Genomic DNA, 20,959 nt, shown 5'->3' with positions numbered 1-20,959 from the left:
TTTATCGTATATTGTAAAATTACAAAGGAACGTACAACAAAGCATATTTACTCACTTTTTCGATGTGCACGTTTCAATCATAATAAGTTTCTTCCGCTTAATGTCGAGTACATAAAGCAGGTAGGTATTGACATGCTTCCATGGCAAAAGAAACTGCAAAGCACTCAGTATTAGGACCACAAAGAATATGTAATGAACAAATAATGGTATGAAAAGAACTTACATTTCTGCAACCTAGTATGTCATATTTTACTATTTCTCATCCACCAATCACATCACCCAACTCTTTACCACCGTGATGTTTACGATATTTTTCATGACATGTTAACTCCAACATTTTCTGAAGCAAAATGATATATAGGTATGATCAGTATCACTTATTAATTTTATGTATAATTAATAAATATAAAAGATAATGAATACAGTGTATTCCACAGTTATGATTGTAATTATAAACAAGCTAACTTACATAGAATCGCAGACCCACGTGATGCTTTGCAACCTTGTTGTTGTACCTTATTATCCCTTTAGCCTCTCGGTATGCAAGAAATCGGACACCTAAGTTGAAAAATGGTTCAGGCATGGGCGAACCTTATTTCAACAACACCTTGAGATCACCGAGTTTATACACGCTCTTATAGGGCAAATCAGTTCTTACCCAAACCATACTGCAAATCAATATATAAGGATAATGCATAAGAAATCATAATAAATTGCAATACTATTAGTGGTAAACGAAAGTGATGAAGTACTGAGCTTACTCCAATTCTGCAGGATCCTTGATTCTCAAAATATAATCACAAAAAATCTCAGCTAACTCATCTCTCTTCAAGGGCCAGTCCTTGTAGTATAGAAGAACATCTTGCTTAGTTAATTGTTTGGTTTAGCTGCGGCAGCTCGAGCCCGATCAGCCCCGCACGATCGATCGAGACCGTACGTCGCACACCAAACTCGTTAGGTTCTATTATTTCTACAAAGTCACTCGGGCTTCCGATGTTTTCATCCTCATTGCGTAGTAATGGTTTACCTAACAGTTCATTAAATATAGTTGATAGTAATGTAGCTGCCATTTTAGTCCTAAATTTTACCATACTCTCCTGTACATTAGTAGTAACACAGTTTATTCAGAAAATATGCTAGTAAAAAATATTCACTAATTACTTGTGTTAAAGTTATACATAAAGTACCTGATCCACGGTGGCGCACAGATGAACCACAGTCCAATACTTTATAAAGGCAACCATGAATAACCCACATGAGACACTACAGAATCATTATTATATAGAAAAAAGTAAGATATATACATATGAGATTGTAGAATTGGTATTTTAAATCATTGTGCAATATCATACATACCCATCAAACTGTATTCTGTCAACCATGACCTCCACAACATCCCAGGTGTCAACATTGACGTCCGGCCAAGCGTGATCTTTAAGGCCAGTGCATTGCAATGTGTATTCCATCTGCATCCGCAATCCCTTCAACTGTTTGTACATGCACTGGTTAATTAGTATGTGCAGTTTGCAAAAAAAAATAGAAATATCTGAGATGGCAAAAACTCACAGTATTTTCGAGGTCTCTGCGCCCAAACAATGTTCCATAAGAATCTAACACATGTATCTTACGCCTTCGCGCATTCACTACAACAAGATACCAGTGTGTATCATTTATATTTATTGGTAAGAACAACTATCAAGTATTAAAAATGTAATGTCAGTTAAGGAACGTATATTGGATAATTGAAGTATATATCGTAATGTTGAAAATAGTAGTTACCATATCGTGTTGCATGTACGATAATACCCTTTCAGCCAACCATGGAACCTGTGAATGCCCACGGGAGGGATAGTGATCCTCCATGTCCTCCATGTTCCGTTTTCCTTCACCATCCCCCTTCATTAACACAGTCATACTTGTATTTTCTAGGTAGCACGTACCACCTGGCCTATTTATCATATTATCTTGAGTCCGCAATAGGAGGATATACGCATTTATGACCTGCAAAAAATTAACCATAAATAATTTCTCAATATAAAAAAAGATTTTTGTTCCCATAAATTTGTACTCGGGGTTATTACCTCGTCATACAGGTATGCCTTTCGAAAAATTAAGCACTCCATGTGATTCCTATTCACCAGGACATCATCGATGAGCACAAGCTCTTCCCTACCTGGTTCAGCTGAGATCTTTTTAGCAGCTTCAATGAAGGCATGATCATTGACAGTACATTCGTAACCTGAATTTGAGGATAAAGATCATTGCACATGATAAATGTTGTGAAAATATATCAAATGAGCAACGTGATATATGAATAAAACATAAACTACCTTCCGGAATCTTGAAAGCATCTTCTGACTCGTTGGTTTTGTTAGTGATCAACACCTGCTGTGACATATCAACATCTTTGAGTTTGTTAGGTGTTAAACCCTCTTGGTATTTATTGGCATCCAAGTAATCCATCTTGGGAGTAGTTTCCTCTAGTTCCAGCAATATATCCATACTATAGCCACCATCATCACCGGTGGGCGTCAGCTCCATGGATGGCTGCTCCAAGGATGACTATTGATGGAAAAGGAGGTAACATATAAACTCATTAACTTAGTACCGGTTCTGCAATATGATTCAGTGAGCGTTAAGCTTATGGGTAGCTTACCTCGGAACCGTCTGACATGGATGGATGCTGAGATTTAGGATGCTGAATGTAGTGGTTTAAAGTTCACCAGGATCGTACAATGACTTGCGCTTGTTGACTGCTAATACAGATTGACAATGCAAAAAGGAGTTTGCTAAAAAAAAGGAGTCATAAGCAAAGCAACAGTTTCAAGGAGACAATTCCCCACAATAAATTATTTTTCTGAAAGAAATACGATTACAGTAAGTTCTAATTATATTAGATTATTTTAGAAAACAAAATTCCCCACTACATCATGGCCTGCTAAGTCAAGTTACCGTTCAATCTTAATTCCCCGCTACATCATATCTTATTAGGCCTAATTGTGATCTAATCATACATGATTAACAGATTAATTAACATAACACATGCCATATCGTAGAACCTCTTGGGTATAATCATGTCTGATTAGGCCTAATCATGATCTAATCTACATGAACATATTTAATAGAGGGTAACGAGAACTCACACTTGAGCTGCAACGCCGCCACTCGCACGGCACCCTCCAACCTTCCGATGCAGTTCGCGACCGAGCGTCCAACTTCACAATAGATTGGCGTCGGTTTAGTAGCGAGGTCAGGGAGTAGGCGACATGTAGGAGAAACCCATAGCTGGATAACTGCAAGTTGAACATTTGTACTGCAGTGAGTCTTATTCGTTAGGAGAGATGAAGGAATAATGATATAGGAGCTTATCACTTCGGTGTACTGTTCCATAGTTACAATAAAATATATTTATCATTTGTACCCTTGTTATACATATATCATTTATGTACATGTTTTATGACTATATACTTCCAATCTGACTTACAATACGACTGAATCTAATGCTCCTCCAATTAAAAAGATGCTAGCTGCTACTGCCTACTCCTAGACACTCCTCTCTCTTACTCTTATCCCATCAAAGCATAGGTGCTAATTGCAAGGAATTGGTACTAACAGTGGCTAATTATGGAACTAACAATGGATAATTTTCGTTGCCTAAAAAACAATGGGTAATTTCAACTTAATTAGGATAGGATGATTAACCCGAAGTTATTAGAGCCTAACCTACACTATTCTTGATTAGTTAACATAACATATGCCATATCCGAGAACCTTCTTGAGTATAATCACGTCTGATTAGGCCTAATTATGATCTAATCATAACAAACATGATTAACAGATTAATTAACATAACACATGCCATATCGGAGAACCTCTTGGTACAATCATGTCTAATTAGGCCTAATCATGATCTAATCTACGTGAACATGATTAACAGAAGGTAACGAGAACTCACACTTGAGCTGCAACGCCGCCGCTCGCATGGCACCCTCCAACCTTCCGGTGCAGTTCGGGACCAAGCGTTCAGCTTCACAACAGATCGGCGTCGGTTTAGTAGCGAGGTCAGGGAGTAGGCGACATGTATGAGGAACCCATATCTGGATAACTGCAAGTTGAACATTTGTACTGTAGTGAGTCTTATTCGTTAGGAGAGATGAAGGAATAATGATATAGGAGCTTATCACTTCGGTGTACTGTTCCATAGTTACAATAAAAAGTATTTATCATTATGTACCCTTGTTATATGTATATCATTTACGGACATGTTTTATGACTATATACTTCCAATCTGACTTACAAAACGACTGAATCTAATGCTCCTCCAATTAAAAAGATGCTAGCTGCTACTGGACACTCCTCTCTCTTACTCTTATCCCATGGAAGCATAGGTGCTAATTGCAAGGAATTGGTATTAACAATGGCTAATTATGGAACTAACAATGGATAATTTTCGTTGCTAAAAAATAGTGGGTAATTTCAACTTAATTAGGATAGGGTGATTAAGCCGAAGCTATTAGGGCCTAACCTACACTATTCTTGATTAGTTAACATAACATATGCCATATCCGAGAACCTTCTTGGGTATAATCATGTCTGATTAGGTCTAATTATGATCTAATCATAATGAACATAATTAACAAATTAATTAACATAACACATGCCATATCCAACAACCTCTTGGTATAATCATGTCTAATTAGGCCTAATCATGATCTAATCTACGTGAACATGATTAACAGAAGGTAACGAGAACTCACACTTGAGCTGCAACGCCGCCGCTCGCACGACACCCTCCAACCTTTCGGTGCAGTTCGCGATCGAGCGTTCAGCTTCACAACAGATCGGCGTCAGTCTAGTAACGAGGTTAGGGAGTAGGCGATGAGAAAGCTTCAGAAGAATTGCATGCCTCCTTACCAATGGTCAACAATTACCCAGCGAGGAGGTCAGCGAAGGCGCAGGGCGAGCAACGGCGGCACGGGGCAAGCGACGGGTTTGTTTCGGGCGTGTGCGATGGTGGCAACAAGTTTGTTATGGCGGCTGATAGAAAAAGGAAGGGAAGGAACCCACGATAGAGTACAATTCTTTTTCCAATTTCCTCCCCAGGCCTAGCAAATGGAGTGACTGTTGACGGCCGCCCCTAAGTTAGGGCCCAATCTGGCGCATGCATGCAAGGAGCTGATTTTTTAATCTTTCCTTTCTTTTAACATGCCCACAAAATCTCGCGCATGCATGCAGGGAGTTGATTTTTTAATCTTTCCTTTCTTTTAACGTCCTCACAAAATCTCAAGGTATTGCTTGCTTGTTTCTCTCTTGCTCTTCTTTTTCTTCACGCATAAACTCCAACCGCTATCTCTTTCCTTCGTCAGGTTGTTCGACGGTCGCTGCTTCATCTTCTCAAAACAGTCTTGTTTTATTCCCTCAAGTAATCCTCCTTTCAATTATGATGCAACTTATCAAATTTTCTCCCTGCACTTTCTTATATTACTATTCCGTTGATCAGGGTAGCAAGCACCTAATAATGGTGCGTTCTATAATCAAATCAAAATACATTTCCATTACCTATATTTTCTAAATATAGAGCCTCATTTTATATTCGAGTGACACTGAGCAGCGAGAAGCAAAGGTAATTATTACAATTGTCTTCATATTAATTTTTTTTACATTGAGGTTTTCCCTAAGCCTGCTATTGAAATTTATTTTACACGGGAGCCCAAAGTGTTTGATCAGTAGATGAGCACTTTGTTCTCCTACTTGTGCTACGGCTATGATGCATTTCTTTGTAGCAAATGAAACACCGCAGCATCCTTGTGCATCGGAACCTGCATACCTTTTGATGTTTACATATTAATACCGGTTCACACGAACGCTCCACTTAACGGTCTGAGTATCTATGCATAGTTGCGTGTGTTTTCACAGAGAATTGAACTTGGGGCTTTTATATCTGTATAAAACAAACAAACTTGACAAACGGTTCCCATTTGTTATTCAGACATCTCCGTGGTCGAGCTTCCTAACAGAGTTCCTTATGGATTCCATGCCTTGTTTGTAACTGAGGTAACGATCATCTTTGGCGGTTGTGTTGAGTTGCAACAAATCTTCTTTCTGAGATCATCAGGTACAGAAGATCACCAAATTAAGAAATTTAAGGATAAATAAATTTACATGATTCAATTATCAATTAGTTAATAAAGCATTATATTTATAATTTCCTCTAACAGGGTAATAAAATGGTCATGGTACATGGTCACTGTCTAAAAAGTTCATATAAGGAAAATCCTCGAAAAATATGATTCAGTATGTCGTGAACATCCAAACTTTGAAACACAACATAGAGTTGCTGAGCATCCTAGCATTACTACTTGTTGATGATATCTAATGTAAGGGCACGTGCCGTCTTTGTAATTTGTTTCCGTTTAGCGCGTATCCGCTTGCATAGGTGTGCAGCACAAAAATCAGAGATCGAAACTATATAACTTCAGTGAAACGAAGTTATTGAGCACAAAAAGATGTTACCTTTCAAATCGTACGCATCAGAACATATGGGAGAAAAAATAATTTGACTATAATCTGTAGTAGTCACTCCACCTAATAGGCAAGGAAAAACTGAATTAAAAACTTAAACAGGCAAGGGGATACATGAATTTAAAGAATTAATGGTTTAATATATTGTTAATTTTATTAACAAAACTGAGTGCTCATTGATAATGTCATACCTTGCATCGCAGATATCTTGACATGGAGGGCAGCTAATGTCTTGAATTGATAAGCCGCGCGGCACCACTCCCATATGTGGCGTTGAAGGTGTGGGTCGTTCACGTGCATTATGATGAAGTTTTTCCTACAAGCAACAACATTAATTCCGATCGATCCACGGCAGATAATTTCATATGTACATAAATACACGTACCTTTGATTCATGATTACCATGTGCCTGTTAGGTCGCCTCCGGAAGTCACCCCTATCTTGGATCTCAGATGCATATACAACCACGCCTATGACATCTTCAACAACAAAAAAAATATATGCTTTGCATTTTAGTGTGAAACCAAGGACATCATATTTTGTTAAATGAAAGCGTGTATAAATTGATGAGTCACCTGCAAAAGTATCTACTGGCTGATGGTATACATCCTCGAATTCCCTAAAGGCACGAGGACACTCTGAAATCCAGATGGGCCTTTGTGGAGTCTTGATTACAGTGTCCGGTAAAAGGACGATAGCGTAGTGTTCACACAGACGGTACATATTGGGAATGGGATCCACATAAGTTGGCGTAAAGTACACTCCCCAAAAGTCATATGTTTCACCTTCAATGAGCACATTGTTGAACATCATATGATGGTCACCACACGCAACTGCCTCCATCTTGGTGCCCTGCACAAACATTGTAGCCAACATACATCAGTAGTTTGCACTAAAACCACAATGCATCCGCCTAATTACACATGCATATAAAAAAAGAAGTAGGCGGATGATTGAAGCACTTGCTCATCAACCAATATCATGCACAAATACTCCTGTCCTCCATACTCTCGCATGTTTCCTTTCCAGAAAACCATGGCGCTCACATCCCATCTTCAGAAGATGTGTTCCAGCTCCACCTCATGAAACTCAACCCACCTATAATTCCGAGATTTTATGCATATATAATGCAAGGGTGCATCATAGTGTACGAGATAAAAGCTGATGTCGTCATTCAAATGAAATTTGTACCGCTTCAAAAACTATGAGTATCATACCTGTTCGTTGTCGGTGCGGGCAAGGATCACCTCGGATTAACTTAGCTAAAGCACGGTTAAGTCGCCTAACACGCGAATCTCATGCTTTAATCAAGTTAACTCGACGATCCGTCGGATTTCATCCAATAAACCACTTAGATAGGACCGAGTTAGCATAGCTCACATGAAGGTGAGTGGTTCCAGAAAATACAACAGATCAACCAAGTTAAACAAGTTCAACAATTCAACACTGGTTCGAAATTCAGAGTTTTACAAGATTCAAAAGCAGCGGAAAGATAAAATAGCGGAAGCTAGCGCCGAGGTCGGTTATCCCTGATGAGGCCGATCAGGACATCAGTGATCCCTTTCCTCGCCGTCCGAGGAGGGATCCCACTCGACCGTCCACCTAGGAGGAAGCTAGGGCGGCCAAGTGCCAACAAAAGCACACTCAGAAGCTTCAACTACACCTGAAAGAGATGCCACAAACAAGGTTGAGCTACTAAGCTCAACAAGACTTAACCGACCGGTGGAAAAACTACTCCACCAACTTCTAGACATGCAAGGCTCTTTGGCTGAGGGGTTTGTTTTGCCAAAAGCAACTACAGTAGGTCCTTACTTTCAATATTTTAGCTTCGGTTCTAAGTTCATTAACTAGTCTATATTTGCAACTTATGCTAAGCAAACATAGTTTCCAACCAATATATATAGAGCAAGCATCAAGTTCATATCATCACCATGTTTCATCTTTACCCAGTGTAGCATAGCGATCAAGCAGTCTCAAACTGTGAGAGGCAGACGAATCGATTCGAGTTTCTTAACCATGCATGGCGAACCTAATCTCACGACATCCGCGCACCACAAAGGGTCGCTTCCTGTGTCAGCCGTCCCCATCAATTCTCAGGCATGTGTCAGGTCCAAACTTCCCTTGGCATGCAATGCTCCACAGTCTCGACCTCTCGTTGTACTGTGGCCGCACTTGCACCCACATGATGCACCATGGGAACCTCGTTCCAGGGACAGCAGGGGTATAAGCCACGCCCTAGTTCAATCAGGTACTAGGCTTCCCCATCCCATACTAGGTATGATATTAGTACTTTCAAACACTTGATCATGAACACCAACACTTTTCGACCTTAAGCAACTTCATATAGACAGACAGGGCGATCCACCGACCACCAAAAGAGTTCACCAGGCCCTGCCCCGTCCACCGTCCTTATAGTTGTAACCAGAAGGAGAACAACCAACTCCTATAACTCGCGAGTGAAAGGAAATCACTCGACTTTTACCGAGTCCTATTAAGCAATGCAACTACTCGGACTTATCAGACTAGTGTTCAGATCAAGGGAACTAAGTCATGCATCTATGGTTTCAAACAACTCCTGTTACGTAAATGCACATACAAACGAAGGAAGGTATGTGCAAGTTAGAAAGTTAGGGTCATGCTCCGGGGCTTGCCTTCGAGCGGGGTGGAGGCGAACTGGTCCTCTGAGTGTTCTGCTTCAGCTTCTGCGGTCGGCGGCCCAGCTACTGCTCCGTCTGCTAGCACCGGATGCAGCTCGTATGTGCCGTTAGCGAGATTTAGCTCTACACGAATGCAAATGCAGGAGTTAGCACTTAGACGGTTATTTCAACAACACTTGCAAGCATTAGCCCGGAAACTTGTAGCAAAGCTATGGAAAAAGTGTGAAGGTTCAAGCTTCAGTTGATAGAGAACAAGACAAAGGGTCGGATTAGGAGAAACTTATGATCTGACCCTCCAACCTAAGGAATATTGTACCGGGGTCCTCAGACTTATCACAGAGAAGTCCCCAAATTTCACACAGATACCTTTGGGTCAAAGAAAAAGATACAGCCGAGCCCTCGGACGAGGCGGATAAGGGTCGGCGAAACAGACAGGGTCGGGCGAGACGGAAAAAGGGGTCGGGTGAGATGGAAAAAGGGGTCGGGCGAACTGGGAAGGGGGTTAGTAGTTTACCTTTAGGCCTATTGGTAAAGTCTTGGGGTCGGAAAGAATAGGCTCAGGCAAAAGGACTAAGGCGCTAAGGCTTGGGCGGCGGCGATGTCCGGCAGTGCTCCGGCGGCGGCGGTGCTTCTTGTTGACACAAGTAAGCTCTAGCATCGTGCGGAGGAGACAAGCGGCCGGTGGGTTGGGAAAGGCGGGTGTTGAGCGGAGAGGAGAGTTCCTCAAGAGCTTAAGTGGCAGCGCTTGAGCACGAAACAGAGGAAGATGCGGCAAGGCAACGATGGCGAAGGGAACTCCGGTAGGGCTCCGGTACTCCTTTTTATAGCTGTGTGGAAGAGAGGGAGGGTTTGAGCAGCGCGAAGATCGGGAAGAAAAAGGATGGAGTGCTTTGCCTTGGGGGCGATTGAGCGGCGATGGGCGGCGAGGCAGAGCTTCGGGGATAGGGTCTTCGGTCATTGGGCACTAAAGACAGAGCTTATGCAGGCACGGTTTTGCCGGATAGAAGGATTGGTGAGGGCGAGCGCAGGTCTGGTCGCATCAAGCGGCGGATTGGGGGCGGCGATGCGGCTAGCGTGTGGCAAGAAGGAAGGAAGGGGCACTGCAGGCGAGAGCGCTGCAGGCGAGGTGACAGGGCGAGCGGTGATGCTAGTAGGCACCGAACCAGCGGCTTTGCCGGGGTACGCTACTGGCGAGGCGGGAAAAAGAGTTGTCACTGCTGGATCCATGGTTGGCGAAGGCGGCATCATCGTGGGACGCGCGCAGCCGGGGATCCGGGTGAGATGATGAGCGCGGGAGGCGAGACGGTCTGGCGCAGCAACGGCCAATCTCTAGTCGCAGCAGCGACAAGGCGCCTGGCACGGCCGGCGAGGTTGCGAGCGAGATAAGGCGAGGCAAAGAGTCTGCAGGGCGCTTCTGCGTGCGATTGGGAGGGAGGCGTGCTGATCTGTCTGGTCGTGGCCGGCGACTGGGTGAGGCGGGGCTCGTCGGGGAGGTTAAGCCACGCGGCGGAGAAACTCTGAAGCGGGGCGCACGCTGGCCTGGCTCGTTTGACTCGAGAGAACTGGGGGATCTGGTTGTGGGTCCACCACTCAGTCTCTGGTTCTCCCACAGCTCTAAGATTTTGGAGGAACACTATCTTTTGGACTTAGAGAGAACCGGCAGTTTTGGTTGGGTTTCAGGGGTCGGGGCTGATTAGAACTGCAGAATTGGGATTAGCCTTGAGATTAACTCGGCTGATTAGCCCAGGTCGTTACAGCCTACCCCCCTTAAAAAGAATCTCGTCCCGAGATTCGGTGTAAGGGCAACTAGTGGGGGTGTGCGGTTCTTACCTCCTTGGCTAAAAAGAAAGCCTCTAAAGTGCTTGTTCAGATACTCCTCTGTTTCCCATGTTGCTTCATCCTTCGTGTGGTTATTCCATAGGATCTTGTACATTTTCACCACTTGTCGTCGGGTATACCTCTCCTAACGGTCAAGAACTTTGGCCGGGTACTCAGCATAGGTCAGGTCGGGCTCGATCTGAAGTTGCTCCTGTTCCAAGATCTCAGTTGGGACTTGGACACATTTCTTCAGTTGGGAGACATGGAAAATATTATGAATGGCCGAGAGCTGCTCAGGTAGTTGGATCCGGTAAGCAACGTGTCCGCAAATTTCCACAATCTCATAAGGGCCAATGTAACGGGGAGTCAATTTTCCTTTTACTCCAAACCGTTGCACTCCTTTGGTCGGGGAGACTCGAAGATATACGTGATTACCAATGTCAAACTGCAGGGGTCTCCTCCTCTTGTCGGAGTAACTCTTCTGTCGAGATTGGGCTGCCTTGAGATTTCCTTGAATTATCTTAACTTGCTCTTCAGCTTCTACTACTAGATCAGAACCATAGGTTTGTCTTTCTCCAGCTTGTGACCAATTCAAAGGTGTCCGACACCTCCGACCATATAAGACTTCAAACGGTGCCATCTTCAAACTGGTCTGGTAGCTATTGTTATAGGAGAACTCTGCCAATGGTAAGCACTTATCCCAATTCTTGTCATAGTGGATGACACAAGCTCGTAGCATGTCTTCAAGTATCTGATTTATCCTTTCGGTCTGACCATCGGTTTGGAGATGATAAGTCGAGCTACGAATGAGCTTGGTGCCAAGTGATGCTTGTAGCTGTTCCCAAAAACGTGCTACAAACTGAACACCTCGATCAGATATGATCGTTCTAGGCACACCGTGCAGAGAAACAATACGGTCAAGATACAGCTCTGCATATTTCTTGGCCGTGTAGGTGGTGTGGACAGGAAGAAAGTGGGCAGACTTGGTAAGGCGGTCCACGATAACCCAAATGGAGTCATGTTGCTGAGATGTAGGGGGCAGTCCAACAATGAAATCCATGGTGATGTCTTCCCATTTCCAGGATGGGATAGGTAGCGGTTGCAGGGTACCTGCTACCTTCAAATGGCTGGCCTTGACATGTTGGCAAGTGTCACATTCCGATACATAGCGTGCAATTTCTGGCTTCATTCCACTCCACCAGAAAGTTTTACGGAGATCATGATACATCTTATTGCTGCCAGGATGGATCGAGAACTTGGAGAGATGGGCTTCATCTAGGAGTTGCTTCTTAAGAGTGGGGTCGGATGGGACAACAAGTTGGTCCAATTCTCATCCTGTCGGAAATGCTTATACCCTTCATCCTTCCATGAAATCTTCCTTTTAATTTGCTTTATTTCCTCGTCCTCCAACTGTGCCATCCCAATTTTGTCCTCCAAAGTAGACTCAAGGGAGATGTGACCGAGGGTTCCATGGGAAACAATTTCCAAACTAAGTTTTCCCATCTCATGACACAGAGTTTTTGTGAAGTTGGTTGCCGACAAGCAATTGCAATGGGCCTTGCGGCTGAGAGCGTCTGCTACCACGTTGGCCTTGCCGGGGGTGATAATGTACTTCTAAATCATAATCCTTAATCAGCTCTAACCATCTTCTTTGTCGTCTGTTGAGGTCGGCTTGAGTGAAGATGTATTTGAGGCTCTTGTGATCAGTGTAGATGTTGCAGTGGGTGCCCATTAGATAGTGTCTCCATATTTTTAGGGCATGAATCACTGTTGCTAACTCAAGATCATGGGTCGGGTAGTTTAGCTCATGAGGTCGCAACGCCCGTGAGGCATAGGCAATGACTCGGTTGTCTTGCACAAGAACACACCCAAGTCCAGTGCCAGAGGCGTCACAGTATATGTCAAACGGCCTAGAAGGGTCGGGTTGAGCTAAAACGGGGGCAGAAGTCAACAATTGTTTCAAGATGTGGAAGGCTTCTTCACATTTGTTGCTCCACACAAACTTGACTTCCTTCTTCAGCAGCTCAGTCATCGGCTTAGCTATCTTGGAGAAATCCGGGATGAAACGCCGATAATAGCCCGCTAGTCCAAGGAAACTTTGAATCTGGTGAACTGAAGTGGGTGGCTTCCAGTCCATGACCTCCTGTACCTTGCTGGGGTCAACTGCTATGCCATTCCGAGAGATGGTGTGTCCCAAGAATATGACACTCTCTAACCAGAATTCACACTTGGAGAACTTGGCATAAAGCTGATGATCCCTCAACCATTGAAGAACCACATGAAGATGATCGGCATGTTCTTCTTCGTTCTTCTAGTATACCAGGATATCATCAATGAACACCACGACAAACTTGTCCAGCTCGGGCATGAACACCGAATTCATGAGATACATGAAGTAAGTGGGTGCATTGGTGAGTCCAAAAGACATAACTAGGTACTCGTAGAGTCCATATCTTGTGGAGAAGGTAGTTTTGGGGATGTCACAGGGTCGGATCTTGATTTGGTGATAGCCGGAGCAAAGATCAATCTTGGAGAACACTCTAGCTTCAGCTAACTGGTTAAACAGAACATCAATGCGGGGAAGTGGATACTTGTTCTTGACGGTCACCGCATTGAGGGGTCGGTAGTCCACACACATGCGTAGACTCTCATCCTTCTTCACAAACAGGGCTGGGCAACCCCAGGGTGAAGTGCTGGGTCGGATAAAGCCTTTCTCCAACAACTCATGTAGTTGGGTTTTTAACTCAGCCAACTCGGCGGGTGGCATCCGATAAGGTCTTTTGGAGATAGGGGCGGTGCTGGGGATCAACTCTTTGGAAAACTCCACATCTCTATCGGGCGGCATGCCTGACAAAACATCGGGAAACACGTCGGGGTACTCACAAACTACAGGGATATCCTCCAGTCGGGTCTCAACTGCGGGATACGCACAAGAATTCACATCTTCTCGGTGAGGCAATTGGACAACAGAGGGGCCTTGGTGGGGTGAGTTGACATGGATAGCTCGGGCTGGGATATCTAGCACAACCTGGTGCCTAGTCATCCAATCCATTCCTAGGATGACATCAATCCCCTCTAGATTGAGGATAACAAGATTCTCCTTAAAAAGGGTTCGGCCTAGCTGGATAGGCACATTGACACTCATCCTATCAGATGTGATTACCCCACCCGGGGTGGATATCCTAAAAGACCCTCTTATTTGGCATTCCTTTAACCCATATTTGTCACTAGTCTTTCTTCCAATAAAACTATGTGAGGCTCCTGAGTCAAATAAAATCAAAGCTGAACGACTGTGGATAAGAAAGGTACCCGTCATTATCGGTGCACCTTCAGGAAGCTCTGATGCGTTGGTGAAGTTCAGCCGACCTTGGTGAACTTGCATCTTGGGCTTCTTCCCTTTATTGAGCATCGCATTGCTCTACCCTGAGCGCTGATTCTGATTCCTGGGGCAGTCCTTTACGAAATGCCCCACATTGCCGCAGGTGAAGCAGTGGTTACCATTTGCAGGGCGCGGTGGCGGCGGTAGGGTTGGCCGCGGTGCCTGAGGTTGAAATCCCGGAAAACGAAGTGCTGCCGCTAGTGGGGGTCGGGCAACCCATCTTCCCGACTGCTGGGGTCGGCTGGGCGCCTGTGGGGGAACCACTCTGAATCGCTGTGCAGGTGGGCTGGGCGTCGGCAGTGGAGCCTTCCTCTTCCTCTCGGCTGCCAGAGCCTTCATGCAGTCCTCTTGTGAGATGGTCAAGTTGACCAACTCGTTGTACGTATTCACCCGTATCGGGTTCAATCTCTCCCTGAGCTCCAGGCTTAGCCCTCTGCGGAACCTGTCCCGGTTCTTCTCATCTGTGTCCGCATGGTATCTAGCATATCGGCACAGATCATTGAAAGCCTGCGCATAGTGCAGGACATCACGACTTCCCTGGGTAAGGGCCAGGAACTCGTTGAGTTTACGCTCCAGGAGACCTTCAGGGATATGATGCCCCCTGAAAGCGGTCTTGAACTCAATCCAGCTGACAACATGGTCAGCTGGCAACATGGTGTGGTAGTGGTCCCACCAAAGCCGGGCGGAACCACGCAGTTGTTGAGCTGTGAACCGGGCCTTGTTCTGGTCAGGGCACAGGGCGGTGAGGAGTTCGAATTTGGATTCGATCGTACGAACCCATGCGTTGGCATTGAGCGGGTCCATTGTCTATTGGAAGGTCGGGGGCTGCGTGCCCAGAAAGTCTTCATAGCGAAATGTGAGGTTGCTGATGAGCCCTCCCTCCATGGGGCTATTGCTGTTGCCCTTGGGCAATGTGCCTCAGCAGCTCAGTTTGAGCCGCCAAGATGGCTTCCAGTGAAGGTGGGGGCAGAGGCGGGGGAAGGTCCTGCCTCTGCTCACTGCCACTAGGCACAGAGCCGGATCGAGTGCGGTGCGCCATCTGCAAGAGTTAACGTTCCATTAGTTCCATAATCCCAGAGGTATTCCAATCATGCGGGAACGTATGTGTTGAATCCTTAAATGCGACTCTTGCCGATAGTGCAACACAACAACCTATCTTTTATTAAGGAGGTGCACATCCCTTTTTGCCATCTTAGTTAGTAACTAGCTCGTTTCTGCACTGTCGTTTTACCCTTGCTACCGAACGGAAAGGTATTCTGATCCACGCTCGGTAGGGTCCACAAGATCCGGGTTCTCAAGAGTTGGTCTGCACACACCCTCGGGCAAGTCAGAACCTTATCCCGGGGGTCCCACTATGTCCGACCTTTAGTGCCCGGGTCGGGCGAAACGGAGCCTTGCAACAAGGGGTCGGGCGAGGCGGAGACCTGCCACAAGGGGTCGGGCGCATCCGACCTCGTGACCCGAGGTCGGCCAAGTTTTGGTCAGACCCACAAAATGGAAACCTGCGTGTGGTTACAGCACAAAAACTCACACAACTTGGCATCCAAGGCGTGTCCCAAAGGGTCAAAAGTCGAGTCAAGCGTGAGGGAAAAACAGGAACTGATTTCACCAAGATCATATCATCGCTGGTCTCTTAATACAGAAGGAGTACTCAACTCAAGGCTAACCTATTACATCACTATCCAAAATTATAGGTCGCCGAGGAGTACAACAAAAGACCAACTCCTACAACCTTCAACCTAAAAGTCATCCAGGTTGCTTACTGAGGAAACACTACGCGTTGGAGAAGGGGCATCATCATCTTCAATGTCCATGCTGGAGACTCCCACTACCTCCTCGGGGTCTTCCTCTTCCTCCGGGGCCATTTGCTCATCCAGCTGCATTTCCAAGGCATGGATAGCATCTAGCTCGGCATGGTGCTCGGCTAAGTGCGCATTTGAGACTGTGAGCTCCATCTCAACCTCCAATTTCTCTTCAGCAAGCTGAGTCATGTCATGCTCCATGTCCGTCACTTCCTCCTCTAGCTCTGTAATCCTGGTCTGCATGTCGGAGACCTGTATGCCCCTTTGGATAAGCTGATATGACTGCTCCACCAAGTCTCTCTTGGCGGTGTTGAAATGCTCCTGGGTGTCTACGGCGATCCGTGCCAAGACAGACACAGCCCGTCCTTGAAGTTCAAACAGTCGATATAAAGCTGACATGCACCTTGTCATGGTGGAAACGGTGACCAGTGAGTGTGAGGTTGCCAACACCTCCATGTTATTCACTCGGTCAAGCCAAGCTGGGTCCATCCGATCCCTGGCGGGGAACAAACCGATTGGGTCCAAAAGGACCTCAAACGGGTGTAGCTGGCAAAACTGGGTGAGAGCCTGCAAGGCAGCTGACTCCCAGGTGTCCTCCAGGGTATGACCGTAGGTCGAAACCTCGAGCTGAGGCCACTCGGGCTGTACAGAGGGTGGAGGTACAACCACTTGCACGTTGCACCGCTGCACTCCGTGCTCCTGGTACTCCCGTCCTGCGTAAAGAGGTGGTGACTGGTACCCAAACCACCTTAAGGTATCCTACAAAATAGCAGGAAAGCCCTCGAAGTGTAGGCATGTGGAGTGGGAAGTGGCATCAGCACCGCGAAACACATGTCCGGGAGTAGCCATCTGGAACCATGAACCGAAACAAGTGTGAGACCGAAACCCCAAAGAGAACAGATCGGGCAGGGTGAGATACTCGGATTTCTGACCAGAGCGCAAGTTGAGAAGGTATCTAAAAATCCTTAAAGAGAAGAAGGGCTTTAAACCAGGGCAAGGTTGTTTTAGGGATGCAGTTTTACAGATTTTTGTTCATGACGCATGCACGACCTACCTCATCCTCTCAACCAAAACAACTGCCAAAAGCTTTGGTCTTACGCGGTTAGTGCCGGTGGCAAGGCAACAAGTACGTCACTCCCTATAGTAGCTAGTCGATTTCTAGCATCATTCCCAAAGCGAACGCGGTTAGTGTACCTGCAGAAAACACAACCACATGAACCTTTCATGCCATCACTCATGAAAGCGTCCCCAAGCATTACCGTTCACTATAGAAACGGCACCCATGCGTTTAACACTGCATGGACAGCACAACAACCGTGGAAATAGGTCCCCTTTGAATAGAACCATATAACCCTTCGCATACTCGAGATGCGGAATCTGTGCACGTATAATAGACGTGGGTGAACAACCGTGATGTTAGGCTCGTTGGAATCGAACCATACCACCCTTCACATGAGTTAACATACGGAACCTGCGCACGTATGATAAACGTGGGCGAAACAACCGCGATGATAGGGTCCTTTGAATAGAACTCCCTATCAACCCTCGCATACTCGTGATGCGGAAATCGGCACACGTATGATACACGGGGTGAAGTGCTGGAGGTTAGCAACATAACCAATAAGTAATACTCACCTAAAAATAACCCCAAAATTCCCCTAGGGCCTCTCGTACTAAGGGCATCCTTAACGATCGTACGAGATTTTTCAACACAATTCTTGCAAATTTTATTTAGAAACAGTGTGTATGGCCTATTGTGTTCTCTGTCCTGCTAAACCTGCTCTGGTACCAGCTGTGGCGGAACACCTCGGATTAACTTAGCTAAAGCACATTTAAGTCACCTAACATGCAATCATATGCTTTAATCAAGTTAACTCGACGATCCGTCAGATTTCATCCGATAAAACCACTTATACATGACCGAGTTAGCATAGCTCACACGAAGGTGAGTGGTTCTAGAGAATACAACAGACCATCCAAGTTAAACAAGTTCAACAATTTATTTCCACACTGGTTCGAAAATCAGAGTTTTACAAGTTCATGAGCATTGAAAAAGGTAAAACAGAACGGCGGAAGCTAGCGTCGGGTCGGATGTCCCTGATGAGGCCAATCAGAACATCACTGGTCCCTCTCCTCACCGTCTGAGGAGGGATCCCACTCGACCGTCCACCCAGGAAGAAGCTGGGACGGCCAAGTGCCAACAACAGCACACTCAGAAGCTTCAACTACACCTGAAAGAGATGCCACAAACAAGGTTGAGCTACTAAGCTCAACAAGACTTAACCGACCGGTGGGAAAACTACTCCACCAACTTCTAGACATGCAAGGCTCTTTGGCTGAGGGGTTTGTTTTGCCAAAAGCAACTACAGTAGGTCCTTACTTTCAATATTTTAGCTTCGGTTCTAAGTTCATTAACCAGTCTATATTTGCAACTTATGCTAAGCAAACATAGTTTCCAACTAATATATATAGAGCAAGCATCAAGTTCATATCATCACCATGTTTCATCTTTACCCAGTGTAGCATAGCGATCAAGCAGTCTCAAACTGTGAGAGGCAGACGAATCGATTCGAGTTTCTTAACCATGCATGGCGAACCTAATCTCACGACATCCGCGCACCACAAAGGGTCGCTTCCTGTGTCGGCCGTCCCCATCAATTCTCAGGCATGTGTCAGGTCCAAACTTCCCTTGGCATGCAATGCTCCACAGTCTCGACCTCTCGTTGTACTGTGGCTGCACTTGCACCCACATGATGCACCATGGGAACCTCGTTCTAGGGACAGCAGGGGTATAAGCCACGCCCTAGTTCAATCAGGTACTAGGCTTCCCCATCCCATACTAGGTATGATATTAGTACTTTCAAACACTTGATCATGAACACCAACACTTTTCGACCTTACGCAACTTCATATAGATAGACAGGGCGATCCACCGACCACCAAAAGAGTTCACCAGGCCCTGCCCCGTCCACCGTCCTTATAGTTGTAACCAGAAGGAGAACAACCAACTCCTATAACTCGCGAGTGACAGGAAATCACTCGACTTTTACCGAGTCCTATTAAGCAATGCAACTACTCGGACTTATCAGACTAGTGTTCAAATCAAGGGAACTAAGTCATGCATCTATGGTTTCAAACAACTCCTGTTACGTAAATGCACATACAAACGAAGGAAGGCATGTGCAAGTTAGAAAGTTGGAGTCATGCTCCGGGGCTTGCCTTCGAGCGGGGTGGAGGCGAACTGGTCCTCTGGGGGTTCTGCTTCAGCTCCTGCGGTCGGCGGCCCAGCTACTGCTCTGTCTGCTAGCACCGGATGCAGCTCGTATGTGCTGTTAGCGAGATTTAGCTCTACACGAATGCAAATGCAGGAGTTAGCACTTAGACGGTTATTTCAACAACACTTGCAAGCATTAGCCCGGAAACTTGTAGCAAAGCTACGGAAAAAGTGTGGAGGTTCAAGCTTCAGTTGATAGAGAACAAGACAAAGGGTCAGATTGGGAGAAACTTATGATCTGACCCTCGCGATTGAGCGGTGATGGATGGCGAGGCAGAGCTTCAGGGATAGGGTCTTCGATCATTGGGCACTGAAGACAGAGCTTATGCAGGCGCGGTTTTGCCGGAGAGAAGGATTGGTGAGGGCGGATTGGGGGTGGTGACGCGGCTAGCGTGTGGCAGGAAGGGAAGGAAGGGGCACTGCAGGCGAGAGCGCTGCAGGCGAGGTGACAGGGCGAGCGGTGATGCTAGTAGGCGTCGAACCAGCGGCTTTGCTGGGGCACGCTACTGGCGAGGCGGGAAAAGGAGTTGTCACTGTTGGATCCGTGGTTGGCGAAGGCGGCATCGTCGTGGGGCGCGCGCGTCCGTGGATGCGGGTGAGATGATGAGCGCGGGAGGCGAGGCAGTTTGACGCAGCAGCGGCCAATCTCTGGTCGCAGCAGCGACAGGGCGCGTGGCACGACCGGCGAGGTTGCGAGCGAGACGAGGCGAGGCAGAGAGTCTGCAGGACGCTTCTGCGCGCGATTGGGAGGGAGGCGTGCTGATCCGTCTGGTCGTGGCCGGCGACTGGGCGAGGCGGGGCTCGTCCGGGAGGTTAAGCCACGCGACGGAGAAACTCTGAAGTAGGGAGCATGCTGGCCTTGCTCGTTTGACTCGAGAGAACCGGGGGATCTGGTTTTGGGTCCACCACTCAGTCTCTGGTTCTCCCACAGCTCTAAGATTTTGGAGGAACACTGTCTTTGGGACTTAGAGAGAACCGGCGGTTTTGGTTGGGTTTCAGGGGTCGGGGCTGATTAGAACTGCAGAATTGGGATTAGCCTTGAGATTAACTCGGCTGATTAGCCCAGGTCGTTACATCAAGGATATCAGCGGTGCAGGCAAGGTTACCCTCTTCCTCGAAAGCGACATGTAGGAGGAACCCATAGCTGGATAACTGCAAGTTGAACATTTGTACTGCAGTGAGTCTTATTCGCTAGGAGAGATGAAGGAATAATGATATAGGAGCTTATCACTTCGGTGTACTGTTCCATAGTTACACTAAAAAATATTTATCATTTGTACCCTTGTTATATGTATATCATTTATGTACATGTTTTATGACTATATACTTCCAATCTGACTTACAATAAGACTGAATCTAATGCTCCTCCAATTAAAAAGATGCTAGCTGCTACTGCCTACTCCTAGACACTCCTCTCTCTTACTCTTATCCCATCGAAGCATAGGTGCTAATTGCAAGGAATTGGTACTAACAATGGCTAATTATGGAACTAACAATGGATAATTTT

This window comes from Setaria italica, chromosome VII (assembly GCF_000263155.2).
Source record: "Setaria italica strain Yugu1 chromosome VII, Setaria_italica_v2.0, whole genome shotgun sequence".
NCBI lineage: Eukaryota > Viridiplantae > Streptophyta > Magnoliopsida > Poales > Poaceae > Setaria > Setaria italica.
This window is presented reverse-complemented; position numbering follows the sequence as displayed.